This window comes from Festucalex cinctus, chromosome 20, assembly GCF_051991245.1.
Source record: "Festucalex cinctus isolate MCC-2025b chromosome 20, RoL_Fcin_1.0, whole genome shotgun sequence".
In the NCBI taxonomy this organism is placed as follows: Eukaryota; Metazoa; Chordata; class Actinopteri; order Syngnathiformes; family Syngnathidae; genus Festucalex; species Festucalex cinctus.
Window position 1 is genome coordinate 36,216 of NC_135430.1, and position 12,115 is coordinate 48,330.

Below are 12,115 nucleotides of genomic sequence, written 5' to 3' on the forward strand. Positions count from 1 at the left end.
TTCTGGACATAATGTTAAAACTATGAATATGAAATGAGGAAATCTTCTTAGCCTTAAGATGATTATTATTATTATTTTCAAATTACACTTTTACCAGTACATGCCGCTCTTGGCCGTTCCATATGAAACAATATTGTCTCGTCACATTCCATTTAACATACCGTATAATGAACGTGCTGGTCACAACCATTCCACTGCGGCGGTTTGGAGTGTTTTTTTTTTTTTTTTTTTGCTAACTGTGGTCATGTAAACGTAGCTGCTACAAAATAAACAAATTGTCATTGTCATACCTGCAAGTGACGCGCTAGCATCATCTCATTGTTTTTTCTTTTCCGCCGATTGAAGCATAAAGTATACCCCACCCCCTCCCCCTTTACCTAGTAGTTTGTTTCGTTGGAGCAAAAGTGCACCCCGCTACCCTCCCCCTTTCCCTAATAGGAACAAACTACTAGGGGAGGGGGGGCACCAACGTAGACCAGCGATACCACTCGTGGAGTAAATAATGCTACGTTATTGTTTGTATTTATTAACATGCTTTACAAGCTTTTATTTTAAATATTAGACACTGATATTATAATTACTAATATGATTATTTTTACGGGCTTGATTTGTTTTTTGGTGCCCCCTTAGGCAGTTGGTGCCCTACGCGCAGTGCGTGGTAAGCGTATGCGGAGCGCCGTGTCTGTGTGGTTCTAAACTTTAGAACCACACAGACACGGCGCTCCGCATACGCGCTGCCACAGTGGCAGCCTGGCAGTTTATTTAACATGTTTTTTTTTCTTTTTTCTTTTTCACAGTTGCGTAGCCATCATATTTTTGGGAGCGAAGCACCATTCCGGATCGTTACGGCTCCGAATCTTGTACCGGTACGTAGTGCCAGACCGTTCCAGCCCACTTTCACCACTGCTTCTAATGTCTGTTTTGTTGTTTGCTCAGGACTTGCAAACTTTTGAAGACATAAAGGCATATTTTGAGTATGAGGAGAGCGACTGGAGCCCACGCGAGCTGCAATTGGCCCATCTGCTCTGCGCCAAGGCCTCACAACTTGAGAGGCAGCGACGAAAGCGCCTAAAGTGGGAGAAGAGAGCCGAGGAGCTCGAGGGGCGTCTGGAGGCCTTGATGGAGACCATGTGCATCCAGCCAGAACTCTCCAACCAACACCACCATGACACAGAGAGTCTTGTCAGATGCTTCGTGGGACAAAATGGCAGCTTAACGGTTAGCTCCTCACCTCCTTTCTTCTATTGGTTGAATTGTGTGCAGTACGGTGCACTAGTGGTTAGGATGTCTGCCTCACAGACTCCTGAGTTTGGCTTTTCTTTGTGGAGCTTGCAAGTTTCCCATGTGTTTTCCTGTATAAAACATGTTTAGATTTTAGCGTCATTAAAAGTGTCTGGACTATGGATTAAGCATGAAAGTCCACCTGGCTTTATCTATTGCAGGTGTTTGCCATTTCGCCACTAGCTGTCGACTCAAAATGACATCATAGCACCTAACCCCGGGTTTTCACTGGATGCGGTTGCGGTGTGGTTGCGGTGCGGTGCGTCTTGACTGCGTGCTCCGGACGGGTCAATTTTTTTGTCAATCCACACCGGCTCCGCACAGCTGCGGTCCGGCAGCTCCGTCGCCGCCCACTTCCCAACGTGTCTCGTGGGACCGCGCGCGCGCGATCATGTGGCATTTCACAACGAGAGGTGGACTTCTTTTGATTTAACCTTTTCTTCTTCTTCTGCTATGAGATTCCATGCAGCATCCTTTTTTTGGTTGTCCTTGTAAAGTATATTAATAACGAGAGTCGGGTCAGTGCGGGTCCACTCTTTATTTCTGTCTTCCCCGTCCGGCTGCCGCTCAGTACGGCAAGCGAGACGGGCACAACAAGCAATCGCGAACATCAAACTCACAATACATTACAGTCCTTATAAAAAGGATGTGCCGTGTCATATATTATTTTGTGGTTTTCCACCTCCAATATAAACCTCTCCTCGTCCATGTTCGCTGGTGTCTAAACCGTGAATGAGCACATGGCCCGGCGACGCCCACGTCACGTTTTGCTGAAAAACTTGCGAAATAGGAGCTGGCGAGTGTTTTATTCTGAAAGGTAACCGGAAATTTATTTTGAAACTGCCTCGGTCTTCCTGTCCCGCTCGATGTGTTTTGTGCTAGCTTGCCATTTGCCGGAGGCCTACCGCTGCGGCGTCCGGCAAAAATAGAAAATAGGTCTATCCTTGCGGAAGGCTTGCGGCACGCCGCAGGCCTTCCGCAGTCGACACGCAACGCACCCGCAAGCGGTGTAAACTGCACCATTCGAATGAATGGAATCTAATTGCTTGCGTCGCCGGACCGCACCGCAACCGCACCGCAACCGCACCGCAACCGCAACCGGTGAAAACCCGGGGTAAGAGTGCAGGTGTGTGATGTCATTTCAAGCCGACAGCAGGCTCCAGCACAAGTGTATGAAATTTTGATAGGATTGATGAATTGTTTAATTCACAATTGGTGTCTCTCTTTCATTTTCAGAGTGATGGCATGAACACAGAGACAAATGAAAAGGAAGAGACATGGAGAAGAAAAGAAGAGAAAGAAAGGAACAATAAGGAGCGTGCCGCTAAAGAGAAGAAAGAAAGAAAGGAAAAGAAGGAGCGTGAGGCCAAAGAGAAAAAAGAAAGGAAAGAGTACGAGGAGACTAAAGTTGCAAAAGAAGGAGCGTGAGGAAAAGGAGAAGAAAGAAAGGAAGGAACATGAGAGAAAAGAAAAGAAGCAAAGGAATGAGTGTGAGAAGGAGAAGAAAGAAAAGAAGGAGCAAGAAAGGAAAGATAAGAAAGATACAAAATGTGCGTGAAAAGAAAGATGAAGAAAAAGGAGGAGGCTGAAAAAAAAGAGAAGAAAAAGGTGACCTCCTGCGAGAGGGTGACGGCCTTTTCGTTTAGTCGGGTGACCAATCCCGTTTTTTACATTTGTACTTTTTATTCATTTATCTTTTTAAATAGTTGTCTTTGTTTTTATTGATTGTAAATATTACAATTATTAAATAAAAATAAAAATTAAATAAAAATTTCCAAAATAAACATTTTGCAGACTGTATTGATGTTTGTATACTGAAAGTAATCAAATATTAGTAACATAATCAAATTCCTATGTGCATTTCAACCATGTGTTAATCAATAATTGCTATTTATGTATTGCAAAAACTAAAATACTGAAATGAAAAATGACTGTTTCAACATGGAGGTGAACTATTTTTTTCAATGACATAGTGACAAGTCAGATTACATAAAAGATGATTGATGAAATGATAAAATAACATTTGTCAGTTTTACTTAGTTATTAATGGTAAATTATTTTCTATTTGTTAAAGAACAATACAATACGACTGTCAGAAAACTGCAACAAATGTAAAAGATTTGAAACCTTTCTATTTGTCATCAATGTGGACAGTCATTTGGTAATTTCACTCTTTCATGTATCACAAAATTCATCAAATAAATAGCTGCTTGTGCTTTGTGTAAAGGATAGATTAGGTAAAACATATTTTCAATTTAAGACTTCTTTTTTCAATTGAATGCGCCTTAGTTTAGCAATTTTCAGCAAAGATAATGATATGATCTACTGTATATTTTTAGTACAGCCAAGTTTTTATAAGACCCAAATGTAGAAATGGGAAAAACAAACAAAGAAAATGAAACATTGTTATAGACTCTACACGTGTGACATCACATTTGTGTGCAAAGGCAGGCATGCTGGTGGACCGGTGGGACGCAAGTGAGTTACATAACAGTTTGCGGGGGTTAGAAAAGAGTCAAAATAGTCGCTCAATCTGCCATCACATCAATGTTGAACTTCTGCACTGTCTACAGTTGCTCTAAAACGCTCAACTAGATATTAGAAATCATTAATTGGTTGAAAACCTGGAGGGAAGAGGGGGACGAAACCGTTGTGAGGAAGAATATGAGCACGATGGCTGTCAAATCTTCGATGTGGCCGCTTTGCACAATCAAAACATACAAGGATATGTGCAGATCACTTTATATGTGAGGTACTTTGTTCTTTTTTATGTGTAGTGTGGGTCATTCAATTTACCTTTGATTGTAAATTCCAGGCAGATGTGATGCTTACCTGTTTGCATAGCCATGCCAAGTTTTAGTTTGCCTTGCCGTTCAATGTTAATCTCTTTATTATGTAGGAATAATAATAATAATTGGATGGTTGTTCGTCTCTGTGTGCCCTGCGATTGGCTGGCAACCAGTCCAGCGTGTACCCCGCCTACTGCCCAGAGTCAGCTGAGATAGGAGCAAGCTCCCCCCGCGACCCTTGTGAGGAATAAGCGGTCAAGAAAATGGATGGATGGATGAATAATAATAATAGGAAGATGATGAATAATTGCAAATAAATGCACTGTCATGTTACACATAATATAAAAGATATACCATAGATAAAAAAAAATAATCTCCCTATTTGTAACTGATTATGTTGGGTGCTCTCTTAATACCAATGCCATGAATTATGCGGTAGTTATGAAATAACTGCACATGCGAATTCAGGCCATGTCCACACGGAAACAGAGGCGGCTTCGCTCATCAAAAAAAAATCTCATACACATGGAAACTTTTCAAGACGTGTGCGTCCACAAGAAGATGATGAACGGCTGAAATGTATATGTCAAGTCTGAGGTGACGCTGTTGCCACAGGAAGTCACCGGAAAACATAGAAGAAGAAGCCATAGCATAAAAGAAGAAGAGGATTGACATGGCAATACAGTCTGGATCTGTCACATAAAAACGAGCGCAAAATGCCCCCCACCGTGATTGCTGATCAGCCCAAGTTACGTCATGTGTTGTAAACCAACATAGAAAAATCTTGATAGTCGCTGATGTCATCACGCAGGTGGGCTGAAGTCAAAATAAAATATGATGCCTTAGTAAAAATTACGTCATAAAACTGAGGTCTTTCAAACATTCTTAATCGCAACTCAGGTCTTACTATACAGAACTTAAACATGTTCCAAAGAGAATGAATGAATTCAAAACAGGCGTGCACACCTTGGCCACGCCCCATGGCAACACACTGACGTCATCATCGTGGTCACGCCCGATGCTTGATCTTATATATTGGACAGTTTGCAGGCCTCACACACACTTCTGACTGCACCTGTTGACAGCCAGCAAACAAGCACAGAGGAGAGAGAAGTGAGCAGTTGAGCACTTGTAAACATCCATCCAGCATACATCCGTCCATGTTCTACAATACGAGCAACATAATAAGTTCAAAAGATTTTATGCATAGCCTACTAATGTCACTTTTTCAAATCAGTGTGGAGAAGGTACTATACGTCTTGTATTTTTTTTTTTCTTTTTTGAGAAAAGTAGCTGTAGCTGTTTTTTTAAAAATAAACAACTTTGTTTTTCAGTAATACATACTGGTACTCTAAATACTTTATTAATCATGATAATGCTGCTCCACATTTTGAAATATAATGCTTTTAATTACATGTTGGTCAACAGATTAAACGTTAGTTTCGGCAACAGGTGGCATTTTTTCTGACATGTTGTAGCAATTATTTAAAAAATTTTCTATTTCCCTATGCGGATAGATTTTGTTTTTTTTCCTACCGAGTTGTACAGGTCATTTGTATGGGAAAAAAAGCTTTGACATCTTGGTGTAAATTTTTTATATCACAAAAACCTAGCTTTGAACAGGGGTGTGCAGACTTTTTTTTTTTTTTTTTTTTTTTTTTTTTTTTTTTTTTTTTTTTTTTTTAACCCCTTCCCTCAGCCAAAGCCAGTGGGAACAGGTTCCAGCTCACCTGGCTGTGACCCTAACAATGAATAAAAAAAAATGGAAGCTTGCTGGACTGATTAATTAACTGATGGCGTCTCTTTTTTTTTATTTTAACAGACGTTACTCAAGAGCGACATGACCAATGCAAATGAGATACTGCGAGAGGCAAAAGAAGCGGAAACATCCTTTAGTTTTTCTTTTTTAAGACATGGCAATACTTTATCCAACTAAAAATCTTTTGAACAGGTGCTGTTTTACACAGTCTCTTTAGTGTTCTTATTTTTGGCCAGTTTGTGGAAAACTGACCACTGACATGAACCCAAAATGATCGCCAAGGCATAGTGTGTGAGAAATATGGCATGTGATTTAATGAACGTTCCACTAATTGTGGTGAGCATCACTGTCCCCTCAAGTTAGTTACAAAAGTGAGTCTGACTTTCATTAATCACCACAGTGTAGTTAAATGTGACGATTAAAATCTTCATGCACTTTTACAAAATTGGCCCGTTAGCTAAAACTTTGGTATTGTTTGGAAGCTGGCAAGGAAAAAATTGCAATACAGTACAGTACATAGAAGTTGGAAATATTCCACCTGCTCAAACTTCCACGCAAGTGTTAAATGGGTTAAACACAGCATGTCAAGTCAAGCCTGTAACTAAGAAGACACTGCATAATTATGATCTTCAAATAATTCATAAAACAACTGATGTATTGCTATGCAAAACACATCAACATGCTGATAAACAAAGTCACACATCAATTTGGGAATACCCCAATGACATCACACACATCCAGCCAATCAGCGTCTTGGCCACGCCCCGCCAAAGAAGTTGACCTCTTTCATGTTCATTGCTCTTTGATTAACTGATCTTGCGTACTGTCACGCCGCCACTAAGACTGGGAGCTCGTAAGGCAAATACGAGCCTCCACCGAACCCCTTTCCTCGACCATCCAGGCTCGAGCGCTGAATGGCAAGGAGCTCTTCAAAATCACCCACATCACTGAACCTCTGGGAGTCCGAATCGGATCTCACTTCGAGACTCTCCGCTTCCATGTTTTTCATGCATCATCCCCCACTTTGGTTCTGGGCCATCCATGGTTGCGTCTACATAATCCCAGAATCGACTGGAACACTGGAGTCGTTCTGGAGTGGGGAACGGACTGCATCTCTCACGGGTTGGAACAACCTGCACCCCGAAACTCCACAGCCCAGGTTCAACAGGTGACTCTCGTCCCACCGGCTCAAGAAGAGTACCCGAACCTGCACACTGTTCCCTCCTGCTACCACCACTTGCGGGAGGTCTTCAGCAAAACCAAGGCCATGACTCTCCCTCCACACCGACCATATGACTGCCCGATCGATTTGATTCCCGGTTCAACCATTCCCAAGGGGAGACTGTATTCGGTCTCAGGACCCGAACGCCAAGCTATGAACAGTTACATTGACGACTCCTTGAAGGCCGGCCTCATCCGACCATCTTCCTCACCTGCTGGCGCAGGCTTTTTCTTTGTGAGCAAAAAGGATGGATCCCTACGCCCATGCATCGATTACAGTCCCTTGAATGACATCACTGTTAAGAACCGGTACCCCTTGCCCTTGATGTCCTCGGTGTTCGATCAGCTGCAACAGGCCAAGATCTTCACTAAGCTCGATCTCCGGAACGCCTATCACCTCATTCGGATCCGCGAGGGAGACGAATGGAAGACGGGCTTCAACACTCCTCGGGGACATTATGAGTACCTGGTCATGCCATTTGGCCTCACGAATGCTCCAGCCGTCTTCCAGGCCATGATAAATGAGGTACTCAAGGACTTCATAGATCACTTCGTGTACGTTTACTTGGATGACATTCTGATCTACTCTCCTGACCTAATGAGCCATCGAGACCACGTAAACCGAGTACTGCAACGTCTTCTGGATCACCATCTGTACGTGAAAGCTGAGAAGAGCCTATTTCACGTTAACACCATCTCCTTCCTGGGATTTATCGTTTCACCAGGGAAGGTCGAAATGGACTCGGACAAGGTCAGTGCCGTACGAGATTGGCCCACGCCGGACTCTCGGAAGAAAGTTCAACAGTTCCTGGGCTTCGCCAACTTTTACCGGCGCTTCATAAGAAACTTCAGCACCATTGCCGCTACCCTACACGCCTTGACCTCCCCACAAGTTAATTTTTTATGGAACCCGGAAGCCGAAAAGGCCTTCAAAGACTTAAAAGCACGCTTCACCAATGCCCCAATCCTCAGAGTCCCTGACCCCAAACGCCAGTTCGTGGTGGAGGTAGACGCCTCCAGTATTGGAATTGGGGCGGTACTGTCCCAGAGTTGTCAAGAGGACGGCAAGACACATCCCTGCGCATTCCTCTCACGTAAATTATCCAAGGCTGAACGCAATTACTCAGTCGGAGATCGGGAGCTTCTCGCGGTAAAAGTGGCTCTAGAAGAATGGAGACACTGGCTGGAAGGCGCCGAACTTCCTTTTGTGATCTGGACCGATCACCGGAATTTGGAGTACTTACGCCAGGCCAAAAGACTCAATCCTCGACAGGCCAGATGGTCCTTGTTTTTTAACCGTTTTGTGTTCTCGCTGACTTACAGACCAGGCAGCAAGAACGTCAAGGCGGATGCGTTGTCAAGAGTCCACGAATCCGAACCATTGGAAGCCGAGCCTGAGACCATCCTGCCCCGGGACTGCATAGTTGGAGCCATGAGAAATTGAGGACAATGTCAAGGAGGCACTACGCAACATCACTCCCCCCACGTCTTGCCCACCACGTCGACTCTTCGTGCCTGAGGAGCTAAGGTCTCAGGTGATACACTGGGCTCACACATCACAGCTGTTTTGTCATCCTGGAGTCCGCAGGACCATGTATGCTGTTGCCAGGAGATTCTGGTGGCCGGCAATGGAATCCACCATAAAGGAGTACGTCGTTGCCTGTCCAACGTGTGCCCGCAACAAGACTTCGAATCAGTCCCGGATGGGCCTTCTCCAACCGCTGCCAATCCCATCCAGACCATGGGCAGAAATATCATTGGACTTTGTGACCGGACTACCCCTATCCCATGGTAAAACCACAATTCTCACAGTTGTCGACAGGTTCTCCAAGATGGTTCACTTCATTCCACTATCCAAGCTCCCATCCGCCAAAGTTACAGCCGACATCATGATCCACCACATATTCCGGTTTTATGGTTTCCCTCTGCACATCGTCTCCGACCGTGGACCACAGTTCGTCTCCCGCTTCTGGACACAGTTTTGTAAAGCCCTAGGTGCCAAAGCCAACCTGACGTCTGGATATCACCCTGAGGCCAACGGACAGGCAGAACGACTAAATCAGCAACTCGAAACCGGACTGCGATGCCTCGTCTCCCAGAACCCGACTACCTGGAGCACTTACCTGGTTTGGGTCGAGCTCGCACACAACTCATTGCCCACCTCTGCCACAGGTCTCACCCCGTTTAAATGCGTCCACGGCTACGATCCACCATTCTTCGCTGACCTGGAGGAGGAGGCAACGGTCCCCTCGGTCCAGGCCATGATCCGTCGGTGCCACAAAGTCTGGTCGGCGGCCCGGGCGGCGCTACAACGCCAGGGAGACCGGGTGAAGAGGTCCGCCGACCGGAAGAGGAGACCGGCACCCGAATACCGCCCAGGCCAACGAGTTTGGCTATCAGCCAAACACCTCAGACTCAAGGTACCATGTCCAAAGCTGGCCCTGCGATTTGTGGGGCCTTTCCCAGTAACCAAGTCCATAGGTCCCGCCGCCGTTCGACTCCGCCTGCCAAGATCCCTCAGAGTTCATCCAACATTCCACGTCAGTCAAGTCAAGCCGGTCCACGAAAGCCCACTTGCGCCCTCCGAACCCGACCCACCCCCCCCAGAGATGATTGAAGGCGGCCCCGTTTACAAGGTCAGGAAACTCTTAGATGTGCGTCATCGGGGCCGCGGAAGACAATACCTAGTAGACTGGGAGGGATACGGCCCGGAGGAAAGACAATGGGTCCCCTCCCGGTTCATTGTTGACCCCTCCCTCATTGATGAATTTTATGAAGAACACCCTGACATTCCTGGGCCGTCGAGAGCCGGCCGTTGAGGGGGGGGTACTGTCACGCCGCCACCGGCGTGACGGCCCATGCTTTTATTTTGTGTCCATGTTTCCTGTCTTGTTTTGAAAATCCTAACTCTCCTCTCACCCCAGGTCACTTGCCCTTCCTGCCGCTCCCTAATTACCGGTCCCCGCCCATGATTACCACCACCTGCCACCAATCAAGACTCACAATAAAAGCCACCTGCATTCTCCCCTCAGTGCCGAAGTGTCACAGTCAGTGCATGGAAGCGTCCCACAGTCCTTATGTCCTCGTTCATGTTGCCAAGTGTTTTTGCCTTGTTTTTGTGCCTTTTCCTCCCCAGTGGAGCGCCTTTTGTTACCCCTTTTGCCTTGTGCCCTTTTTCCTCCCTAGCGGAGCGCTTTTCGTTGTCCCCAGTACCTTTTGCCTGTTTTTTCCTCCCTAGTGGAGCGCTTTTTGTTCTCCACTTTTTTGCTTCCCTGTTCTCCTCTCAGCTTGAGAGGAGACACCTGTTGGCCGGAAATAAACCTGCTGCCTTGGTGGCTTACCTTACGCCTGCGTCTGAGTCCTACCTTACCTCGTCGTGTCACGTACTGCTGGTATATATTGTAAATTTTGCAGTCCCACTCATACTCACTTCTGACTCTGCACCTGTACACAGCCAGCTAGAGAGCACAGAGAAAAGCGAGCACATGTCAACATGGTAAGTCAAAAATATTTCAAAATGTATACATCATACCAATATATGCATCGTGTTGCTTTTTGGGGAGGTAATTAAGTCTAACTATATATGTATAATGTATTTTAAAGAAAAATTGTACAATCAGAGCCTTAGTATACATGTGTTTTAAATGTCTTACTACTGTACAATGTACATCATGTCATTTTTTGGGGGGAAGTCTTACTATATGTACAGTACATGTCATTTGTTTTTTCAGAGAAAACCTCCTCAGCCATTTAATTTCTTGATAAAAGTAAATTATGCCATGTTCGAATGACCTCTTTCGAGTTTTCAAAACATTATAATCGAAGAAAAACAGTTGTGTCGAACAAAGGTGTGCGCATGTTGTGATAGTTCCAACGTTGGGAAAGTACCCTGAATGGACCATGTTACGTGTACGGTTACTCTGAGAGTATTTTAAACTGTTTAATGACACCCTAGTTGCCGTTTACTGTAAAGCTAAATACAGTACAACAAAAAGAATTGTACGTTGTATATTTATTTCGTTTTAAATACAGCCGCCAAATGCTAAAGTCAATGTACGGTACTATTGCTAACGTGAAATTAGCATCGACTTCCGGGAGTGATATTCCTTTAATAACGAATATTCACACACAAATGCTGTACGAACACATACTTACAGATAATATAGCAATACTCAGAGGCACATATTCTCCCCAATCTATGGAAAAGGAGTTGTATTATTTAATTAAGCTAAATCACAGCGTTCTGTTTTTACTCGTCTTGGTTCATATTCAGCGTGTACTCTAGTCAATACTGTCACTATACTGACCCCATGAGGCCAACGTGCGCACCGCAGGAACAGTATTTTTATATACTCTACGAATAAAAAAAAAATAAAAAAAATATCAGTGGAAACGGATTTTCTACACAAGCACACTGGAACGATTCAGAAGTACATTATTAGAATTGTTAACACTTGTGTATGTAAATCTGACATTGGTCGATGCATGTGTGGCAGCCTGGCAGGTTATTTAACATGTTTTTGTTTTTTTTTCTTTTTCACAGTTGCGTAGCCATCATATTTTTGGGAGCGAAGCACCATTCCGGATCGTTACGGCTCCGAATCTTGTACCGGTACGTAGTGCCAGACCATTCCGGCCCACTTTCACCACTGCTTCTAATGTCTGTTTTGTTGTTTGCTCAGGACTTGCAAACTTTTGAAGACATAAAGGCATATCTTGAGTATGAGGAGAGCGACTGGAGCCCACGCGAGCTGCAATTGGCCCATCTGCTCTGTGCCAAGGCCTCACAACTTGAGAGGCAGCGACGAAAGCGCCTAAAGTGGGAGAAGAGAGCCGAGGAGCTCGAGGGGCGTCTGGAGGCCTTGATGGAGACCATGTGCATCCAGCCAGAACTCTCCAACCAACACCACCATGACACAGAGAGTCTTGTCAGATGCTTCGTGGGACAAAATGGCAGCTTAACGGTTAGCTCCTCACCTCCTTTCTTCTATTGGTTGAATTGTGTGCAGTACGGTGCACTAGTGGTTAGGATGTCTGCCTCACAGACTCCTGAGTTTGGCTTTTC

The 12,115-nt window shown here is 44.8% G+C and overlaps 1 long non-coding RNA gene across 2 annotated transcripts; it reads right to left on the reverse strand.

The window, feature by feature from the left end:
- Nucleotides 1-1,278: 1,278 nt before the first annotated feature.
- On the reverse strand, nucleotides 1,279-11,340 carry LOC144009035 (uncharacterized). 2 transcript variants are annotated; one of them, XR_013280815.1, is made up of 4 exons: nucleotides 11,206-11,340; nucleotides 10,481-10,508; nucleotides 5,037-5,145; nucleotides 1,279-1,352 (listed from the first exon to the last, which is right to left on the reverse strand). It is a non-coding gene; the product is annotated as an uncharacterized LOC144009035 (long non-coding RNA). The 2 variants fall into 2 exon arrangements; XR_013280814.1 differs by lacking the exon at nucleotides 11,206-11,340 and having other exon boundaries at nucleotides 10,481-10,544.
- Between the last annotated feature and the right edge of the window lie 775 nt (nucleotides 11,341-12,115).